This window comes from Typopeltis vanoorti, chromosome 2 (assembly GCF_054136105.1).
Source record: "Typopeltis vanoorti isolate ZY-2024b chromosome 2, IOZ_Tvanoo_1.0, whole genome shotgun sequence".
In the NCBI taxonomy this organism is placed as follows: domain Eukaryota; kingdom Metazoa; phylum Arthropoda; class Arachnida; order Uropygi; family Thelyphonidae; genus Typopeltis; species Typopeltis vanoorti.
The window spans coordinates 84,041,761-84,059,067 of record NC_143550.1 but is presented as its reverse complement, the minus strand read 5'-3'; positions in this window follow the sequence as shown (position 1 = coordinate 84,059,067).

The following is a 17,307-nucleotide window of genomic DNA, read 5'->3' as shown; positions in this document are numbered from 1 at the left end:
GATTTTTTTAACAGCAATTAATTTTACACAGAAAATGTTGTTTCACAACCTTTTAATACAATAAAATTGCCATAGATGATTCAAAGATTGAAGAATGAGATGGAATTTGTTGATAGTTAAGTGTATTATTCCAGCATTATATAGATTAACATTTCTTGATATGTAGTCTGTATCCCAATACCAGTCCTTGGAGAAAAAATTACCATTCTGCAAAAAATGTAAAAGCTCACAAGCCATATTCAAATATGGCTTCTGAGCTTTTAATAAAAAAAATTATTGCTATTATTATTATTATTCATGTATCTCCATGGTATCTTCCTACAAATATCTAGGACAGATCATAACAAACAAGCATAAACTTGATAAAATTTCAGCTGGAATAACAGTGGGTGGGAAGTTTGTAACCCATTATTGAGATATATTTAAAAGCAATTTACCAAACTTCTTAAAAAAAATTTGCAGGATTTTCTGCAGTTCAGTGTGTATGAAATGTATTCATCAGGAAAATTAAAGGATATGTGGAAAGAAATTGAAACTGTAGAGAGAGAGAGAGTGCATTAATGTTTCAAAAGTAAGTGCCTATTACCTGACAAGAATGCAGCAAATGTTAGTAGAGTGGACAGTAGGATGGAAAATGATGTTATTAATGTCAAACTTGTGGCCATGAAAATAGAGGAAAACGAAAAGGACATCAATAATGAAATAGCATGCCTGAATGTTATTCTTCACAAGACAAAGCGTGAAATTGAAAATTGCCGAAGCGGCAAGAGATTAGCAGGGCTGAAGAAAAGAGAAAGAAGAAAGTGGTCTGAAGTAATAATAAAGACCAAGCAAACAAACAAGAAGAACAAGTTAAGGAGAAAAGCAGAGCCATCGCCAGATTAGATCGCACCCTGAGGCAAACAATTAAATATCGCTTCTGATGGATTATAATACAAAAATATAAGAAAATCTCCAATTGCTATTTTGTTTTTATTACAAGAGAAACATTAATGAAAAACGATTACATAATAATATTAAAAGTTTGCTCTACAGGAATATCACACAACAAAACTGTTTATAAGCTCTTCCAAATTTAAATTATAAGCTATGTCCGCCTCTATCGATATAGTTACTAGACCAACTAGTCTTTCTTGGGTCATTGCTGTTCACAAATAATTTTTAATCAGTTTAAGCTTAAAAAACGCGCTTGCTACTCTGCCTACTGCAAAATGACTGAAAGAGCATCCTTATTGAGCCGCGCCATGATGCAGGCTGCCTCTGTTCTATACCCTGTCGACAGTACTGGAGAAAAGTATGTATAGAGACTCAGTAATCAGGGGAGTACTTAATGAAACTGTGACAGAATCATGTTTCCTTGCAAGTATTCATGATATTAGTCATGCCATCAAGATGCAAAAAAGGTAAGGTGACAGAAATTATTTACTTGGTTGGCATAAATGATTTGAGAGACAAGAAGTATTCTATGAGGGAGGATGTAAAGGAGTTGTTAGAAGAGTCAAACTGAGGAAGAGGGCAATGCTAGCGAATGAGTCTATACATAGGTTGTGCAGAAGGAATGATGTAGGATTTGTGGATCATTGGTCTGTGTTTGACGAAAAAAAGGATTTGTACAATGCTGATGGACTGCATCTAAATGGTTTTAGTGTTAAATGTCTAGCTTCAGCATGCTCGGAACAAAGCTCTGTCTAGACTTGTTCCAAGCATGCTGAAGCCTCTATCGATATAATAAAATTAGTTTAATCATTTATTCAAGTGTGAGCAAACAAAGTTTGCACCTGAAAGTATCTTCAGGACTGGGGTAAGGTGGTGCAACTCGTTGCAAAGGTGGAGCAAGCTACCAACAATCCTATCTCAGTATCTCCTATAATGCAAAAGACATCTCCTTGCGGATGTGTCTAATGTTATGCATTAAGGGAAGGGCCACTACCTAGACTAGTTTCAACCTTTATTGAGGTCTCTTCAGTGGGAGCCAGGCCCAAGTGGAGATACCAGGCAGAAGCATTAGCAGGTCATCTCTACCTATAGGAGTTGCCAAATGGTGTGCCACCCTTTTTTAATAAATTACTCTGGATTTAGAGAAAGATGTTGAAAGTTTATTTTTCACTTGGTTAGAGTATAATAAAATTAGTTTAATCCTTTATCCAAGTGTGAGCAAACAAAGTTTGCGCCTGAAAGTATCTTCAGGACTGGGGTAAGGTGGTACAACACCAGGGCAACTCATTGCAAAGGTGGAACAAGATACCAACACTCCTATGTAGAGATGACCTGCTAATGCTTCTGCTTGGTATCTCCACTTGGGCCTGGCTCCCACTGAAGAGACCTCAATAAAGGTCGAAACTAGTCTGGGTAGTGGCCCTTCCCTTAATGCATAACATTAGACATATCCGCAAGGAGATGTGTTTTGCATTATAGGAGATACTGAGATAGGAATGTTGGTAGCTTGCTCCACCTTTGCAACGAGTTGCCCTGGTGTTGTACCACCTTACCCCAGTCCTGAAGATACTTTCAGGCGCAAACTTTGTTTGCTCACACTTGGATTAAGGATTAAACTAATTTTATTATACTCTAACCAAGTGAAAAATAAACTTTCAACATCTATCGATATAGTTGAATGACAAAAATACAGGCAAACTTAAGCAATTAGGGAAGAAGCAGGGGCGTTTGTGTGAAGGTGCCCATGAAGTGGGTGAGTGTGAGAATGACCAAGTGTGGAATCTAGTCTCTCAAGCAAAAATATTGAATAGGGTAGTCAGTTCAAGAAGTAAAGGTAGGTGGGGCATAAAGGGATGCTGCAGTTTCTATATAGTAATGCCAGAAGTATCAGGAACAAGAGGAAGAAGTTTGGGGCATTGGACAGTGCAACTTCACCAATATTTATAGGCATTAGTGAGACTTTGGATAACAGCAGATGATGTAGTTATAGGAATTGAATGTGAAGGGTGTTGTATTTTCAGGGAAGATGGAGAAGATAGGATGGATTACTGCCTGATTTAAATGGATGATTTGTGGCTAAAAAGAATAGGAGATGGGCATGAGAGTGGCTGTTCATTTGAAGCAGTCTGGCTTAATGAGATTAAGCTCCATGAATGATCTGGAAGACATGCATTGCTAAATTAGTACAATGAGTACAGGTTGAGTGATTATTATGGGGAATTTCAACTATGGAGATGTAGACTGGAAGGAAGAAAGATTGTTATCAACTCTTTATTTTTTTTTTGTCTTAATTTTATCTATTTGTTTCTTTGGTTGTCCTTAATTATAATTTGCAATTTGGTTATATGGAGATCTATGGTACTACTGCCGCTTAGATTGTCACAGGTGCAAATTAAATTAACAAAGAGATTGTCTCTGAGTAGAGCCAATTCCTTAGTTGCAAAAGTCTGGAGTTACCTCCTCTTAAGGTCCTGAGAAAATTTATTTGTTCCGCTGCGCCACCCAGAGCCCATAGATATGTAAAACTTCTCAGTCAAGGAGTGAACTCTCAGACAGGCACTTGATCGTTCTACATGTATATCTGGTTTCCACATATCAATACCTTCTGTATCTAACCTCGTTTGCAGTCGTGGTCTTAACTAAACAATTAATTTCCGCTTAGGTTCGAATTTTTGAGTGGTGCATTGGATTCATTAAATCAGGCAACTAATTAGGTGCACAAGGGTTTATTAATAAATTCATATTATACACTTTAGCAAAATATTTACACTTAATTAAGATAACGTATTCTGAGATTATAGAAATTAACATGTAACAAACTGTAATCTATACAGTAAGACCTTATCTAGAAACAATATTATTAAACTTTAGTAGTTTGCCCTTTCAATTCCTTTATCTACAATTTCCTTCAGGCATTAGTTTAATTATCTGTGCTTATGGTTATGCTATAACACATCAAACATAATTAACATTCACAACATACACTGAAACACATTAGTAGATCTGAAGCATTCATCTATTTGAATATATATATGATCCTGCCTTTAAATTAACTAGAGTTCTATTAATGAGTGTTCTTGGTCTCTAACACAACTATTCTTCTTTCCATACAAAACAATAACTAAAGGTTTGTACTTTACCAGATCCGTGATTTCATCATGCTTGTCTCTCAACTTTTAATTTCTTGTCTTCAGCATATTAACTCTTTGTCCGGACTGTTGATTCTCCTGGGCCTGGCTTGGATCTCAGTATAACGATCTTTCATCTCTGGTGTAGATGGGAATAGTTTAGCCTAGGTTGGTCCACATGTTACTGCACATCAATCAGCTTACACACAGACTTTCTCAGCATGCTGATGAAACTGCACTCATTTAGCTCACTACCTGGCCACTACTTCTCCATCTGTACACCACTATGTTGAACCTTTCATCCGCTTGCCATCGTGAATGGCTCCGGTAGCGACCCTTGAATGATGGGCACCTATGTCGAACCCGAGTGCAAGAGAGAGAGCACTGCTGGGGGATTCTGGCTCTTTTATATTAACCCCCTAATGGCACCCTTTCTGCATCACATAGTTCCACATGGTACTGAATTCTTCTGCGCGCAGGTCTTGCCTTCTCTTGTAGCGTTTTCCGAGAACCCCCACGCGTGCTATGTGCTCTGTGCGTATGTGACTGCTTGAGGCTATTTCACTAATCTCGGTGTCTGGCTCGCGAACTTTGAACTTGTATTACTACTTGGTTATACATAATTTACAAAACTTTCTTCCATTGCTAACATTACAAAATTAGGTAGTAATTTCAATGTATATACTTATCAAAAATTGTCAGAACACGTTACTTTACAGAATTTTAAGTTATTCAAATTTTTACCTAGATACAAGTATATTCCTTTTGTGTTTTAAACTTGTTAAATCCTGCATGAGATAGCTCTTAGGGAAATATCTTCATTCAAGATTTAACAAGATCACATGGCAGGAAAGAAATGGAATTTATACACCTACTAGGAGGTAATTATTTGAGGCAGCATGTGATGGAGAGGAATAATAGTGTGAGAATATTGGACCTGGTCATAGGATCAAAAGAGCTATCCATAACCAAGGTGACCACATTGCCTCCAATTGGTAACCATGTGGTCTTGACTTGGGAGATTGTTAAACATCAGGAATATTCTGTCAAGAAAGGGTATATGTGGAACTACAAGGAAGGCAATTATAGAGAAGATAGAATGGAGTATTGCTGATTTTAGTGGATGATTTGAAGCCAAAAGGAAGAAGCTTAAATCTGTACCATGGCATAAAACACTACAGGATAAGGATGTTAGTAATGCATGGGAGATAGTTAAGGGTCATCTAGAGGGAGCAATATTAAATCAGGTAGGAATTCGATGGTTGAGTAATATCATTAAGCAGAATTTGCATAGAGGGTATATATAATGAGAAAGGTGACCAAACTCATGAACAGTATAAGACTCGGCAAGAAAGGTGACCATCAAACTCATGAACAGTACAAGACTCTGGCATGACAAGGAAGGCAAAATCAGATTATGAGAAAAATCTAACCAAGCAGGCCAAAGGAAATCCCGAAGAGTTCTTTCATTATGTGGCAAATGAGAGGAAGAATTACTATGAAAGATTAACTTTAACAAGTGATTATGATGGTCACGAGGTGACAGAAACAGATAAAATAGTTGAGTTACTGAGTGACCATTTTGCAACAGTAAATCATCTTATTGAGTTTACTGCTTTAACATATATGAGAGACACTAATGTGGGAATGGTGGTGGATGAATTGGAGATTCTTAGGATATTGCAAAATCTCAATGTAAATACAGCTGTGGGATTAGATGAGATATCAGCTCGGATTTGCGAAAATGTGCAAGGGAACTGGCAGTGCCTCCAACTAGGTTCTTTAATTTAAGTCTCAGCTGTGTTAGAGTTCTAAGGGAGTGGAAAAATGGCAAAATATAAAGGAAGTTCTAAGACTGTAATAGCAAATTATAGACCAACCAGTATCTCAGATGGTGGTAAAAGTACTGGAAAAATTGGGTGAAAAAAGAATTCAAGAATGGGCAGATAAAAATATGTTACTATATGAGGGGGAAACATGACTTTGTGAAGGGTTGGTCATGCCTTAGTAATTCGCTATTTTTTTCTAATAGAGTAACAGCAGAGTTGGATAAAGGAAATGGCTACACAATGATTCTGCTGGATTTTGCAAAGACATTCGACAGAATATTACTTGGTACTCTGTTACACAAATTAGAATAAATGGGGATGGATGTGACACTGGTTACGTGGATTAGGGGGCGACTGCTGAACAGATATCAAAATGTGATATATAGAGGGGAGAATTTTAGTGAAAACAGGTAACTAATGGTGTACTGCAAGGTTTGGTGCTGGAAAAAGCACCAAACCTTGTACATAAAATTTGTTTTAATTTGTACATAAAAGATATAGGAAATAACCTGAAAGGAAATTCAATTGTTTGCTGATGATTCAAAATTAGGTAGAGTAATAGTTAATCAAGGCAATGTGGAGAACTTGCAGGACGATATATTTAAATAGGATGTCACTATGGGCAAAAGATAATGGGTGTCAGTTTAATGTGGAGAAATCTAAACATTTTGGGATAAATAGATTACAAGCTCTGTATCACAATAATGGCACTGTACTCCAGGAAATAGATGAATCCAGAGATTTAGGGATGGTGGTAGAAAGAGAGTTAAAGTTTAGAAGAAATATATCTATGGTAGCCTATAAGATTATTTGGCAAATGAAGAACTCAACAAGTCGAGATAAGGAAGTTGTTATTCCTCTTTATAAGACTTTGATACGTCCACATTTGAATTACTATGCTCAAGTCTGGTTTCCTGAGCTTCTTGGGAATAAGGAAACTGTGAAGAATATTTGGAGGCGAGTGACCAAGATGGTGAGTGGTCTTTGGAATGTTACCTATGAGGATAGATTGAGAGTGTGTGGATTGCAGAAGTTGGTTTATAGGAGAAAAAGAGGGGAGATATTTCAACACTGCACAGAGCCAGAACAAGGGGGGTCATCCCTGGAAGTTGAATAAAGGCATGGTTAGTATGGGTTCAAGTAGAGGTATGATCACTTTTGTAGATAAATTGGGTCTCCCACGATGAGTCTTTGGACTCCATGGAGGTGCTCGTACAACAACAATAATATTAATAATAACAACAACCAGTGTATATCCCCAACAGTGATCTATGGTAGTGAAACCTAGAGCCTGACTAAAAAAAAAAGCAGCTGGAGAAATTGAAAGCCACACAGTGAAACATGGAAAGAGCCATTTTGGGAATTAGACTGTTAAAGAAGAATAATTGGATAAGGAAGCAAATAAAGGTCATCATGATACAATACCTGTCTATTATACCTCTCTATAAACTCTTTCACTTTCAGGGCACTCACAACTAACTCTGGCAATGCTTTCCAGTCATTCACCACTCTCCCTGCAAAATATCTACTTTACAGACCTTTATTAACAATGCTCTTGCACAATTAGGAGTGGAAAATAAAGGAATGAACAGATAGCATCATTGGCAGAATCGTATGTTAGATATTAAAGATATTAGGAAGGAACTTGACATTGTTAGCATTGAATTAAACTAAGGTGATATGTTCACTCAAACATATTTACATGTCATCGCATTACATGAATGCGATGACATGTAAACATTCCATTGCATTCACATTAATAGCCCAGGTGTGCATTCAAAATACACCACTCAGTAACGACTATTTTATCTGCTTTTGCCACCTTTTGACCATCATCACTTATTAATCTTCTATAGTCATTCTTCCTCTTACTTGCCACATAATGAAAGAACTCTGGGATAAGGAGGAGAAACTCCCTATCCCATGACAAGGATTAAGTAATTCGGACTGAAGAAAGACTAAGAAAAAGTTCCTCTAATTGTAAACTCGGATCAAACCTATAATGGTATATTTTCAGGCAACCTTACTATAGACGTCCACTCCATTTTCACAGGGACACATAGGCACCCAGTAGTATGGTAGGCGCTTTGAACAAGATAAGGAATCGTGACGTGATTGGTTGTAGAGATGATGTCATTGTGTGTGTGTGACGTCATGAGTTTGGAATATTCTGGGGAACATCTGTGTGTGACGTCACATTGTTTTGTTTGCATATGGAATTATGGGTGATGGAGATAAGGATTCGTTCGTGATTGGTGGGACACTTTGAACAAGATCAAGATAAGGAATCACATTGTGGATGCATGTTATCAGATGTAGATAAGTGACATAATTTGTTAGTTGTAAATAAGTGACGTTATTGTTTTGAATGGAAAAGGAAGATATATTAGGGAATAAGGATTCGTATCATGATTGGTGGGGCACTTTGAACAAGATAAGATAAGGATGGTGTTGTGGATGTGTGTTGTTATCAGATGAAGATTAGTGACGTTGTTTTGAATGGAAAAGGAAGATTATTAGTGGATAAGGATTCGTGTTGTGATTGGTGGGATATTTTAAACCAAATAGGGGTAGGGTGAATGGGGGAAGTGACGTCACTGTCGTGGATGTGTGCTGTTATGAGCTGTAGATAAGCAAATTGTTTGCATATGGCATTATGGGTGAGGGATAGTGATAAGATAGAGTTTGGAATTTCGCTGGGGGCCCCCTTCTGTCAGGGACATCATGTGGTGTGTTTGGATTGCCTATGGAATTGTGGGTGATGTTTTTGAGATAAGATATCTTGGAATTTTCCAGGGTGACAAACATCTGTCATTGTCAAGTTTTGTCTATAGATGGCAGTACTAATTTTCCAATACAGTTTGGGGTATTTCTTTCCTGTTAAAAGACTGGGAATTCTTAGAATATAGTCAAGTCTAGATGGCAACAGCGTTTAAGCTTTTCTGAATAATTTAATTATATACTGGTGTCCCTCGAACACACAGTTTTTTATTTCATAACTCATCCATATTTTATTCATATTCTAATTCATATTTTATTCATAACTTATCCGAATATTTTGATTTGTCTAAATTTAAGATCTTCAAGTTCAATAAATAAATAGTGTGTGAATTCACTGTGATTTCAAAAGTGATCTTACTTAAATATGCATAGCACATCAACGAAACCATTTGTTCATTTAAGTTTACACATTTTATTTCACAGATATTATTTACAATGTAATATGCAGAAATAGGAATTTACAGATATCACCAATGCATGTGGTATTTTTCTTGTCGTAACATTCCTTTGATGAGGCATGTACGATTGGCTGATTTTAATACTGCTTCCCAGATGAGTATGGCAATTTCCACATACGCTAATATTAGCAGCACTGCTATAAAAGCAAGTATCTGCTACTTTTGCCATCGTTCTTGATTTTCACCTGCAAAGAAAAAAAAAAAATCTTTAGTGATGGAAAAGTTAGCAGATTACTATAATCCTAATACAGTAGTTAGTTTTGGAAGTATCAAAGCTTTACAGAAACATACAAATTTTCCACATGAAACTGTGAAAAGTTGGTTAGCAACACAGCCTACTTATGTGAGACAAAAACCCATTAGAAGAAAGTTTAAACGCAATCAAATCAAAGTCCGACACTTTTACACACATTTCAATGTGATTTGGCAGATATGTCATCCCATGCAAAAGAGAATGGGGGCATGTGTTTCCTTCTTGTATGCATTGATTGTTTTTCCCGATTTGTATGGGTTCGAACACTGAAGAAGAAATCAGCAGGCTCTGTTGTTAATGCTTTCGAGTCTATTTTTAAAGAAGTGCACTGTTTAAGAACCATAATATTCATTTCTATACGACCAGGAGCGAAATGAAAGCACCCATTGCAGAAAGATTTATCAGAACATTAAAAACAAAGATCTATAAATGGATGACGTATACTAAATATAAAAGTTATACGAATATTTTGCCGACCCGTGTACATACTTATAACCTCACACCACACCATCGGTATGGCTCCTTTGCAAGTTAACCTTCACAACGAGGATCGTGCAAACACTTGTATGGAACCCAAGAGGAGACTACCAAACCAAAATTTCACGTAGGTGATAGTATGGTTTTAAGTGATGATACCCACAATTTAGAAAAGGGTTTTGGGGTAACTGGAGACACGAGAACTGTTCACTATTGCTCAGGTTATTAATAGAAACCCTGTAGTATATGGTATATAGAGTTCGTGGTCCGGACGGAGAGATAGTGGAGGGAACTTTCTATGAACCTCAACTGCAAATGGCTGATATACCAAATGAACTTCCAGAAGACGTGTATCTAATCGAACAAGTACTTAAACAGCGCAAGCAGAAAGGAAAGCTTCAGTATTTTGTTAAGTGGCTCGGTTATCCCTCATCGTATAATTCTTGGGTTCGTAGCGAAGATGTTTTACTTAACCCTTCCCAGTAATGACAGTATGAAAATGTTTCCTACTAACATGCAAACGAAATTTCAAGTGGAATTATGAGATCAGACAAAGGTAAATGGGAAGTTGCTCTTGCTGAAATTCATCTTCCAGGAGAATTTAATAACATCGTTCCAGTTGCCTTTGAAAAGTCTAAAGAAGGATTTTACAAAGTGTACAAGATTCCCCATGGCAGTTACAATTCACCCTCTGAACTTCTTCAAGCAGTTTGGTGTGAGTTCTGTGATTACCGGAAAAAAGAACCAAAACAACACCATTTCTCTGACAGTACCAAAAGATTACAACCTGTTATTTCCCAGGGAAGCCCCGGTTTGGGCCTTCTACTGGGTTTTAATCAGATTGGTGTTGAACTGAAAGGTACAATCACTGGGAAATATCCAGTTGATATAAATAGGGGTGTAGCCGCATATTTTGTTTATTCTGATTTAATTCAAGAGCAGATAGTTGGTGATACATGTGCACCATTGTTACGAGTTGTACGGTGCAGCACCAAGTGTTCCTTCGTTTTTGCTCACCCTGATTATTATCCGTTATGAAAACAAACATTTCAGTCAATCAGCATCGAAATTCATTCTGACAGCGACGAATTGTTTCATTTTCGTGGAGGCAAGACAATAGTTAAATTACACTTCTGACAAGTGAAGGATGACTGATTATCTCAGATATTACAAACTGCAGGCAGGTGGGGCTCAAGTATTTACGGGGCCTGCAATACAGCGTGGGTACGGATTAGGTAGCATTTTCAGAAGTGCCTTCTCCTTTCTAAGTCTACTTTTAAAACCTGCAGCCCAATTTGTCGGTCGTCAAGCCTTAAAAGCCGGTCAGCATATGATAGATGTATTGGAAGGGGTACCTGTACATCGAGCCTTTATAAACAGAGCATCAGAAGCTGGAAAAACCATTGCTGAAAAGGTTCAGAGTCGATTACTTCAGAGAGGTCAAGGAAGCAAGAAATTAAAAAACGAATACTAAAAAGCGCAAGCGAGATGACACCTTTTGCTGAGGATATGATGTCAGAGTTAGATCTTTTTTCCCAACCTCGTGTCAACGTGTGTGTGGAAAGAAGTTCTTATGTCACCTACCAACCAATATCCAGTACTGACAGTGGAAGTCCTGTAGAATTTTGCATACCAGGTAAATCTGAAGAATACTTGGATTTGAGAAAATCATACTTACGCATTCGTGTGCGCATCACTGACAATGATGGTAAACCTATCGAAGATTCTTAAGTTGGTGTCGTGAACAAATTTTTCCATTCCCTGTTTACTCAAATTGACTTTTTTTCTCCAAGATAAACTAGTGAATGTGGCATCAGACACGTATCCTTATAGGGCTTATATTGAAAACCTACTAAATTATGACAGATGCTAAAAACAGTCAACTGACAAATGAACTATTTATTAAAGATGCCGTGGCTGATGTTGGTGATGTGTTTACCAAAAGTGAATGTGGGATGCGTAGACGACAAGCTCTAATAAACCAATCGAAGAGTGTCGAGATGCTTGGGCGAATACACGCTGACATGCATCACGACCGTACTTGATCAACAAGGTATCTGTCCGTGTTCGTTTGGTTCACAGTTCTCCCGAATTTTGTTTACTGACTGCAAATGCTGATGCTAAGGGTAAAGTGCAAATTGAAGAGGCTACACTTTTTGTCTGCAAAGTCAAAATAAACCCAACGATTCAACTGGCTCACCTGTCTGTGTTAGACAAGTCAAACATGGTATATCCCATCAATCGAGTGCAAGTGTCTTATTTTTCGATTCCCAAGGGTATGGCAGATGCCACACGAGACAATCTGTATCTAGGCGAAATACCATCTAGATTGATTATTGGGCTGGTCACTAGTGATGGATTTAATGGCACTTTCAACAGAAAACCATTTAATTTTCATCATTTCAATCGGAATTTTCTTGTGGTGACAGCTGAAGGTATTCAGTATCCCTCGCAACCTTTGACTCCAAACTTCAAAGAAAGGCATTACAGCAGATGTTAGATGTCACTGTTCATATCACTAGGCAAATGGAACAGAGACTGTGATAATGACATTTCTTATGAGGAATACATAAAGGGAAACGTTCTCTATGGATGACTTATCGCCAGATCAAAATGCAGTTTCCCCCCATGTCAGTTGGTTAAGAAGAGGAAGTGTGCCCCTTGAAGTTAAATTTGCTCAACCTCTTTCTGAAAACATTACAGTGGTTCTTTATGCAGAATTTGAGTGTACGTTATCCATAACAAAGGATCGTTCTGTGTTACTGGACTATGAACACTGAACAATTAGTAAGCATACTAGAGTTAGAACCCACCACAAGAAAAGTGGATTTAGGAGTATTGAGATGTGCTCGTGATGAATTGCCACAGATCTGACTTGGTTGCCAGGACAACATTGGCAAGCTATCTATATCAAAGACAAACGCTGATTTTTTTCAATATCTTCGGTCATCCATCTGAAAGCGATATTGTTATCTTTCTGAATATCAACACTAATATATGGCATTATAATAGTGTAACTGTACAAGCTAATGATTCTGTCGCGTGTGGTTTGCGCTGTATATTTTTTAATATTGAGATGTGGTCTTTCTATGCAAAATATTATTAGCAAATGTTATTCTAAGGATTTGTGGTTAAATAATATTGTAGTAACTTATGCTTTTACAGATCATTTACTGAAAGTTAAAAATAATTTTAAAAAATGTTTTATTCACTTACCATTTTTTCCACACCAGTTTCTTATTCCCATGCAGCTTTCGGGGAGATAAAAAGACGAAGTTGCTATTGGTTCTTCGCTCTCTCCTGCGGTCGGCGAGTGCACTGGAAGCATTTTCCTCATGGGGAGTGGACTGGCTGACGTTGATGGTTGACGGGAATGATTCTGGGTATTCGGTTTGTTCAGTGTAGGTTCTGGATGTGACAGTCTATGTTCCTGTTGCTCTCCTTCAGTATGAGCCAAAAGTATTTAGATTTTTCAAACCTAAATACTTTTGCAGAACATTTAAATATGTTTTTACTCTTTCATCTGCATGTTTATTTCTTATTTTTAAAATGGCACTCATTTCATCATCTAGTGTGTACAGTTCACGCTCCTCTGGTGATTGGAGGAGCGTAAATTTTTCAAACATATGCTTCATTTTCTAATAAGTAAACTCAATAAAGGAACAATGATACTGCCTAATAATAGGAAGAGTGCTCCCCCTGTGCTGTAAAACCAGCTTCCTTCTAGTAATGAAGGGAAGCAATTTGTTGCTTAGTGCTCTTATAATTTTTTTTTCCTTCGTAGGCATGACTTCTGGTGGTTTTTTAGTGGAATATTTCCACATAAAACATTTTTGCAAATTTCACAGAGGGTGGTGATTTAACTGGAGGTGCAATGTTTTAAAGCATCATTTGCTTGTTTGGGAGAGGGATGAGATATTTGAGCGTTTGAGTCTATCAGCCATTCAGGGATAAACACTATGTTAGGTTCTTCTCCTGGCAAAATCCGTGACGTTAAGCGTAAAATATCAGGTGTTTCCTGTCTAAAGTTTAAAATTAAATAGGAGTGGGGTTCCCGTGTTGCATTTTTATAAATCTGAACTAATACGTTCGTTTGTCCTGGAAATACTTGGGAAGCTAAATGAGAAAACTCTGAAGAGTCTCGGGGATTTTTAAAAGCAATAACATAATGGCTATTGAGAGAAATTGAAATTCCGAAAATGTGTTCCTTTACAGAATAAATGTCGTGTCAGTAGAATGACACTGAGGTTACACTGATGTGAACCTTTTATGAAAACATCAGCTATTTCCATGCTGTCCTTAGCTTGGTGAACCCAAATCATCGATTATGAATAAATTTCTCACATTTGAATCAAATTCAGGTAACTTCAAACCATTCACGAATTCTATGTTCGTAAATTTTTTAAATTTATCCTGATTTTCACTGTAACAGTAACGATTCGCTCCGGTGGTGGTTTCATTAGTTGATCACAATGTTGTATGAGAGACAACATGAATGTTGTTTTTCCTGACTGCATAGCTCCCAAAATAATGTAAATAGATGTATGAACATAGCGAAAATTATAACAATTGGACTGCGATTATTTTTATATAATCAGAGATCATGTAAAAACAGATAGATACTTGTTTTTGATATCAAAAAAATCTCCCCATCAAGATTTTTTTTTATCACAGTCACGATGTAATCATACCAAGACGCATTTTTTTCTTTTTAAATTCTAAGGAAAAAAAAAAAAAAGAAGCTATTGTGGAATAATAGTAACAGTAACATTGATGTGAAAACTGCACAAGAGAAGGGCGACACTGTAAATTATCGTGTTGGGAAACAATCATGGATTTTTACCTACCAGGTAGAATATTCTTTAGTTTTCTTTCCCATAGATGGCATCTTTTGCTTATGGGGTTGTGAGTGTAAGAATTATCCTTTAAAATACCCATAGGGAAAAGTGCATGTGTCTGTTGACACTATGTGCTTCGCAAAAGTGTATCAAAATCTTTTTGTTACTGAAGTCGTTTTCAGTTGACAGCTCCATTTGTCTCTATGGACAAAAAATGGTACAGGAATTTGGATGTTTTGTGGCTTACCCCTTACTGCTGCTATCATGGGTTCCAGATTAATATCAGTGGCCGCGCGGGAATTTAAAGTAATGCCTTTGCATTAGGTCACAATCTTATCCCCCCTCCGCATTCTGTAGGAATAAGATTTGGGCCTGTGGTAACAAACTCAACTATGAAGTCACCGTCGAGCTAGGCGACAAACTACTGGCCAGTGTAAAGGTAGTGATCAGTGGACGGTGAGTATTCGCCCAGTTTTTCACTGAAAATGACAGAATTGGTATCTGTGTATAAAGGCCATCTTTGCAAAGGTTCCATATGTCATAACTTTATTCTACCGTAGGTAGCTACAAATGAGGAGATGACAGCATTCCTTTCCTATTTTCAGGCTCGGCGCCTTCAATAGGAGAGTAGGCAACCATCATCTGCTCTTCTAAAACTAACCTGGCATCTTGGATAACTTTACTATTATCTAAAAATAGTTCTACGAGGTCTTCATAAGAGGAAATCACCTGTGTTGTGTCGTTTATTTATGCAAATATAAATAAACGACATTTATATTTGGTCATATCTCCTTTTTAGACATAAACGAATTTATATTTTTTATTGACTGCGCCAGTCTATGCCCTATGATAATTTAATACACTATTCAGGGAGACATTTCCAATAATCCAACACATATTTATTCCCTCACTCTTTCAGACAGTCGTGGCCAAATCCCTCAACTAAATTTTATCCTCCCTCGACAAGTTCGTAAATTTTAGCGGTGGGTTGACGCTCTTAGTCAGGCAAAACTCAGTTTGAGGTAAACAATACATGTTTATTTACAACGTTAAGTACAATACACAATAATATAAAATCACACTTACTAAAGGTTAAAATCATACATAAGGTTAAGATAGGAAAAGTTAATATATTCCAAAGTGCTAAATACAGACTTCATTAATACAATTCATTCATCTGAAATCCCCCTTTATAATCTTGGGGACATTAAGTTAAATTAACCTCAATATATGGTTCTTAGTTTCTCTCTTTACAATGCTATTAAAACCATTTAAGTAATCTGGACATTTGGCTATAGCCTACTGCATTAGTCACTTAAGAATTCACAGGTTTGAATTGTCCTGACATTATACACTTCCTGTATCTAAAGTTCTTCATACCAATAGGCTTCAAAATTTTAGCAACAAAAGTTTACATTTTCTTCACTGTCATGGAATGGGTCTACTGGTTAATACTGCTTTAGTAGTTCCCAAGGTTTGATTCCATGCCTGGATCACTTGTGGCGTCAGATTCCTGCTATGTGGGCTATTCTCTATCCGCTCTATGGCTACCTTTGTCATGTGAGAATTTTAGGGGAACATCCACGACATAGCACCCGCTTGCAATGAAAGCGTTAGCTGCGTTGCTCTGGAACTCTGTCCATAGCTTCACGGACTGCTTGATTCAAATTTCCCGCTGCCACTCATTCTCGCCTGCTGCACGGCCTGAAAACCACTACCTCGATGGGATGAAAGTAAAGGGAGGTCTCATCATTGGTCTACTGGAAAAAAAAGGCGGGATCAGAGTGCCCCAGTAGGAAAAAGAAAGAAGGAAGGGAAGTAACAGAGAGGTTGAGGGGGGGGGTGGGAGAGGGGAATAGGATGGGAAGGGCGGGTGGGGGGGGAGTAGGAAAAGGAAGTGTAGGCCTCAGCTGATATCTCACATCTTGCTAGCTCCACGCTATCAGATGATATCTTTTCACCCCGATCGACCTCCTGGCTCACAAGATCGAAAGGACCACGGAGGTAGCCAGTGCCCAGGTGACCCGCCTCGAGTAGGCCTGAGCTGCCTGGGTTTTTCCTCTGAACTACCTCCATGGGAGACCAGGGAACAAAGCAGACCTCAGGGGGTATATGCAGAGACCAAGGAAATTACTAGAAGTGGAGCTGCTGCTGCAGATGGATATCTTAAAGCAGCAGCAGGCAGAATTTGATGATGTTGTGTCTGACATTGCACAGGATTGGAGGTGAACACCACTTGTTCTTAAATGTGGTGTCACCCTGAGCCTCCTTTTCAAGATGTAGTAATCTCCTTAAGGAACCATAGAACTTGTAGAGAACGATCCGAGAGAGATCCAACAGATTGGGAGGATTAGTAGGATTAGAAAATTTCTTTCTTACCTTCCAGATGTGGTACTTAAGCTCATTAATTATAAATACCACTAACTTCTGCTTGTTGTTTACTGAGAGCAAACTGCAGGAAGATGACTTGCTCCTGCAGTAGGAGGGGATGTGGAGCATGTCACTTAGCCTCCTCCAGATGAAGATGGAAACTGGACACCAGTAGAAACAGTGCTCTATGGTGTCCGGGCTCCTGCAGAAGTCACAATAGGGGTTCCGGGTGTTGTG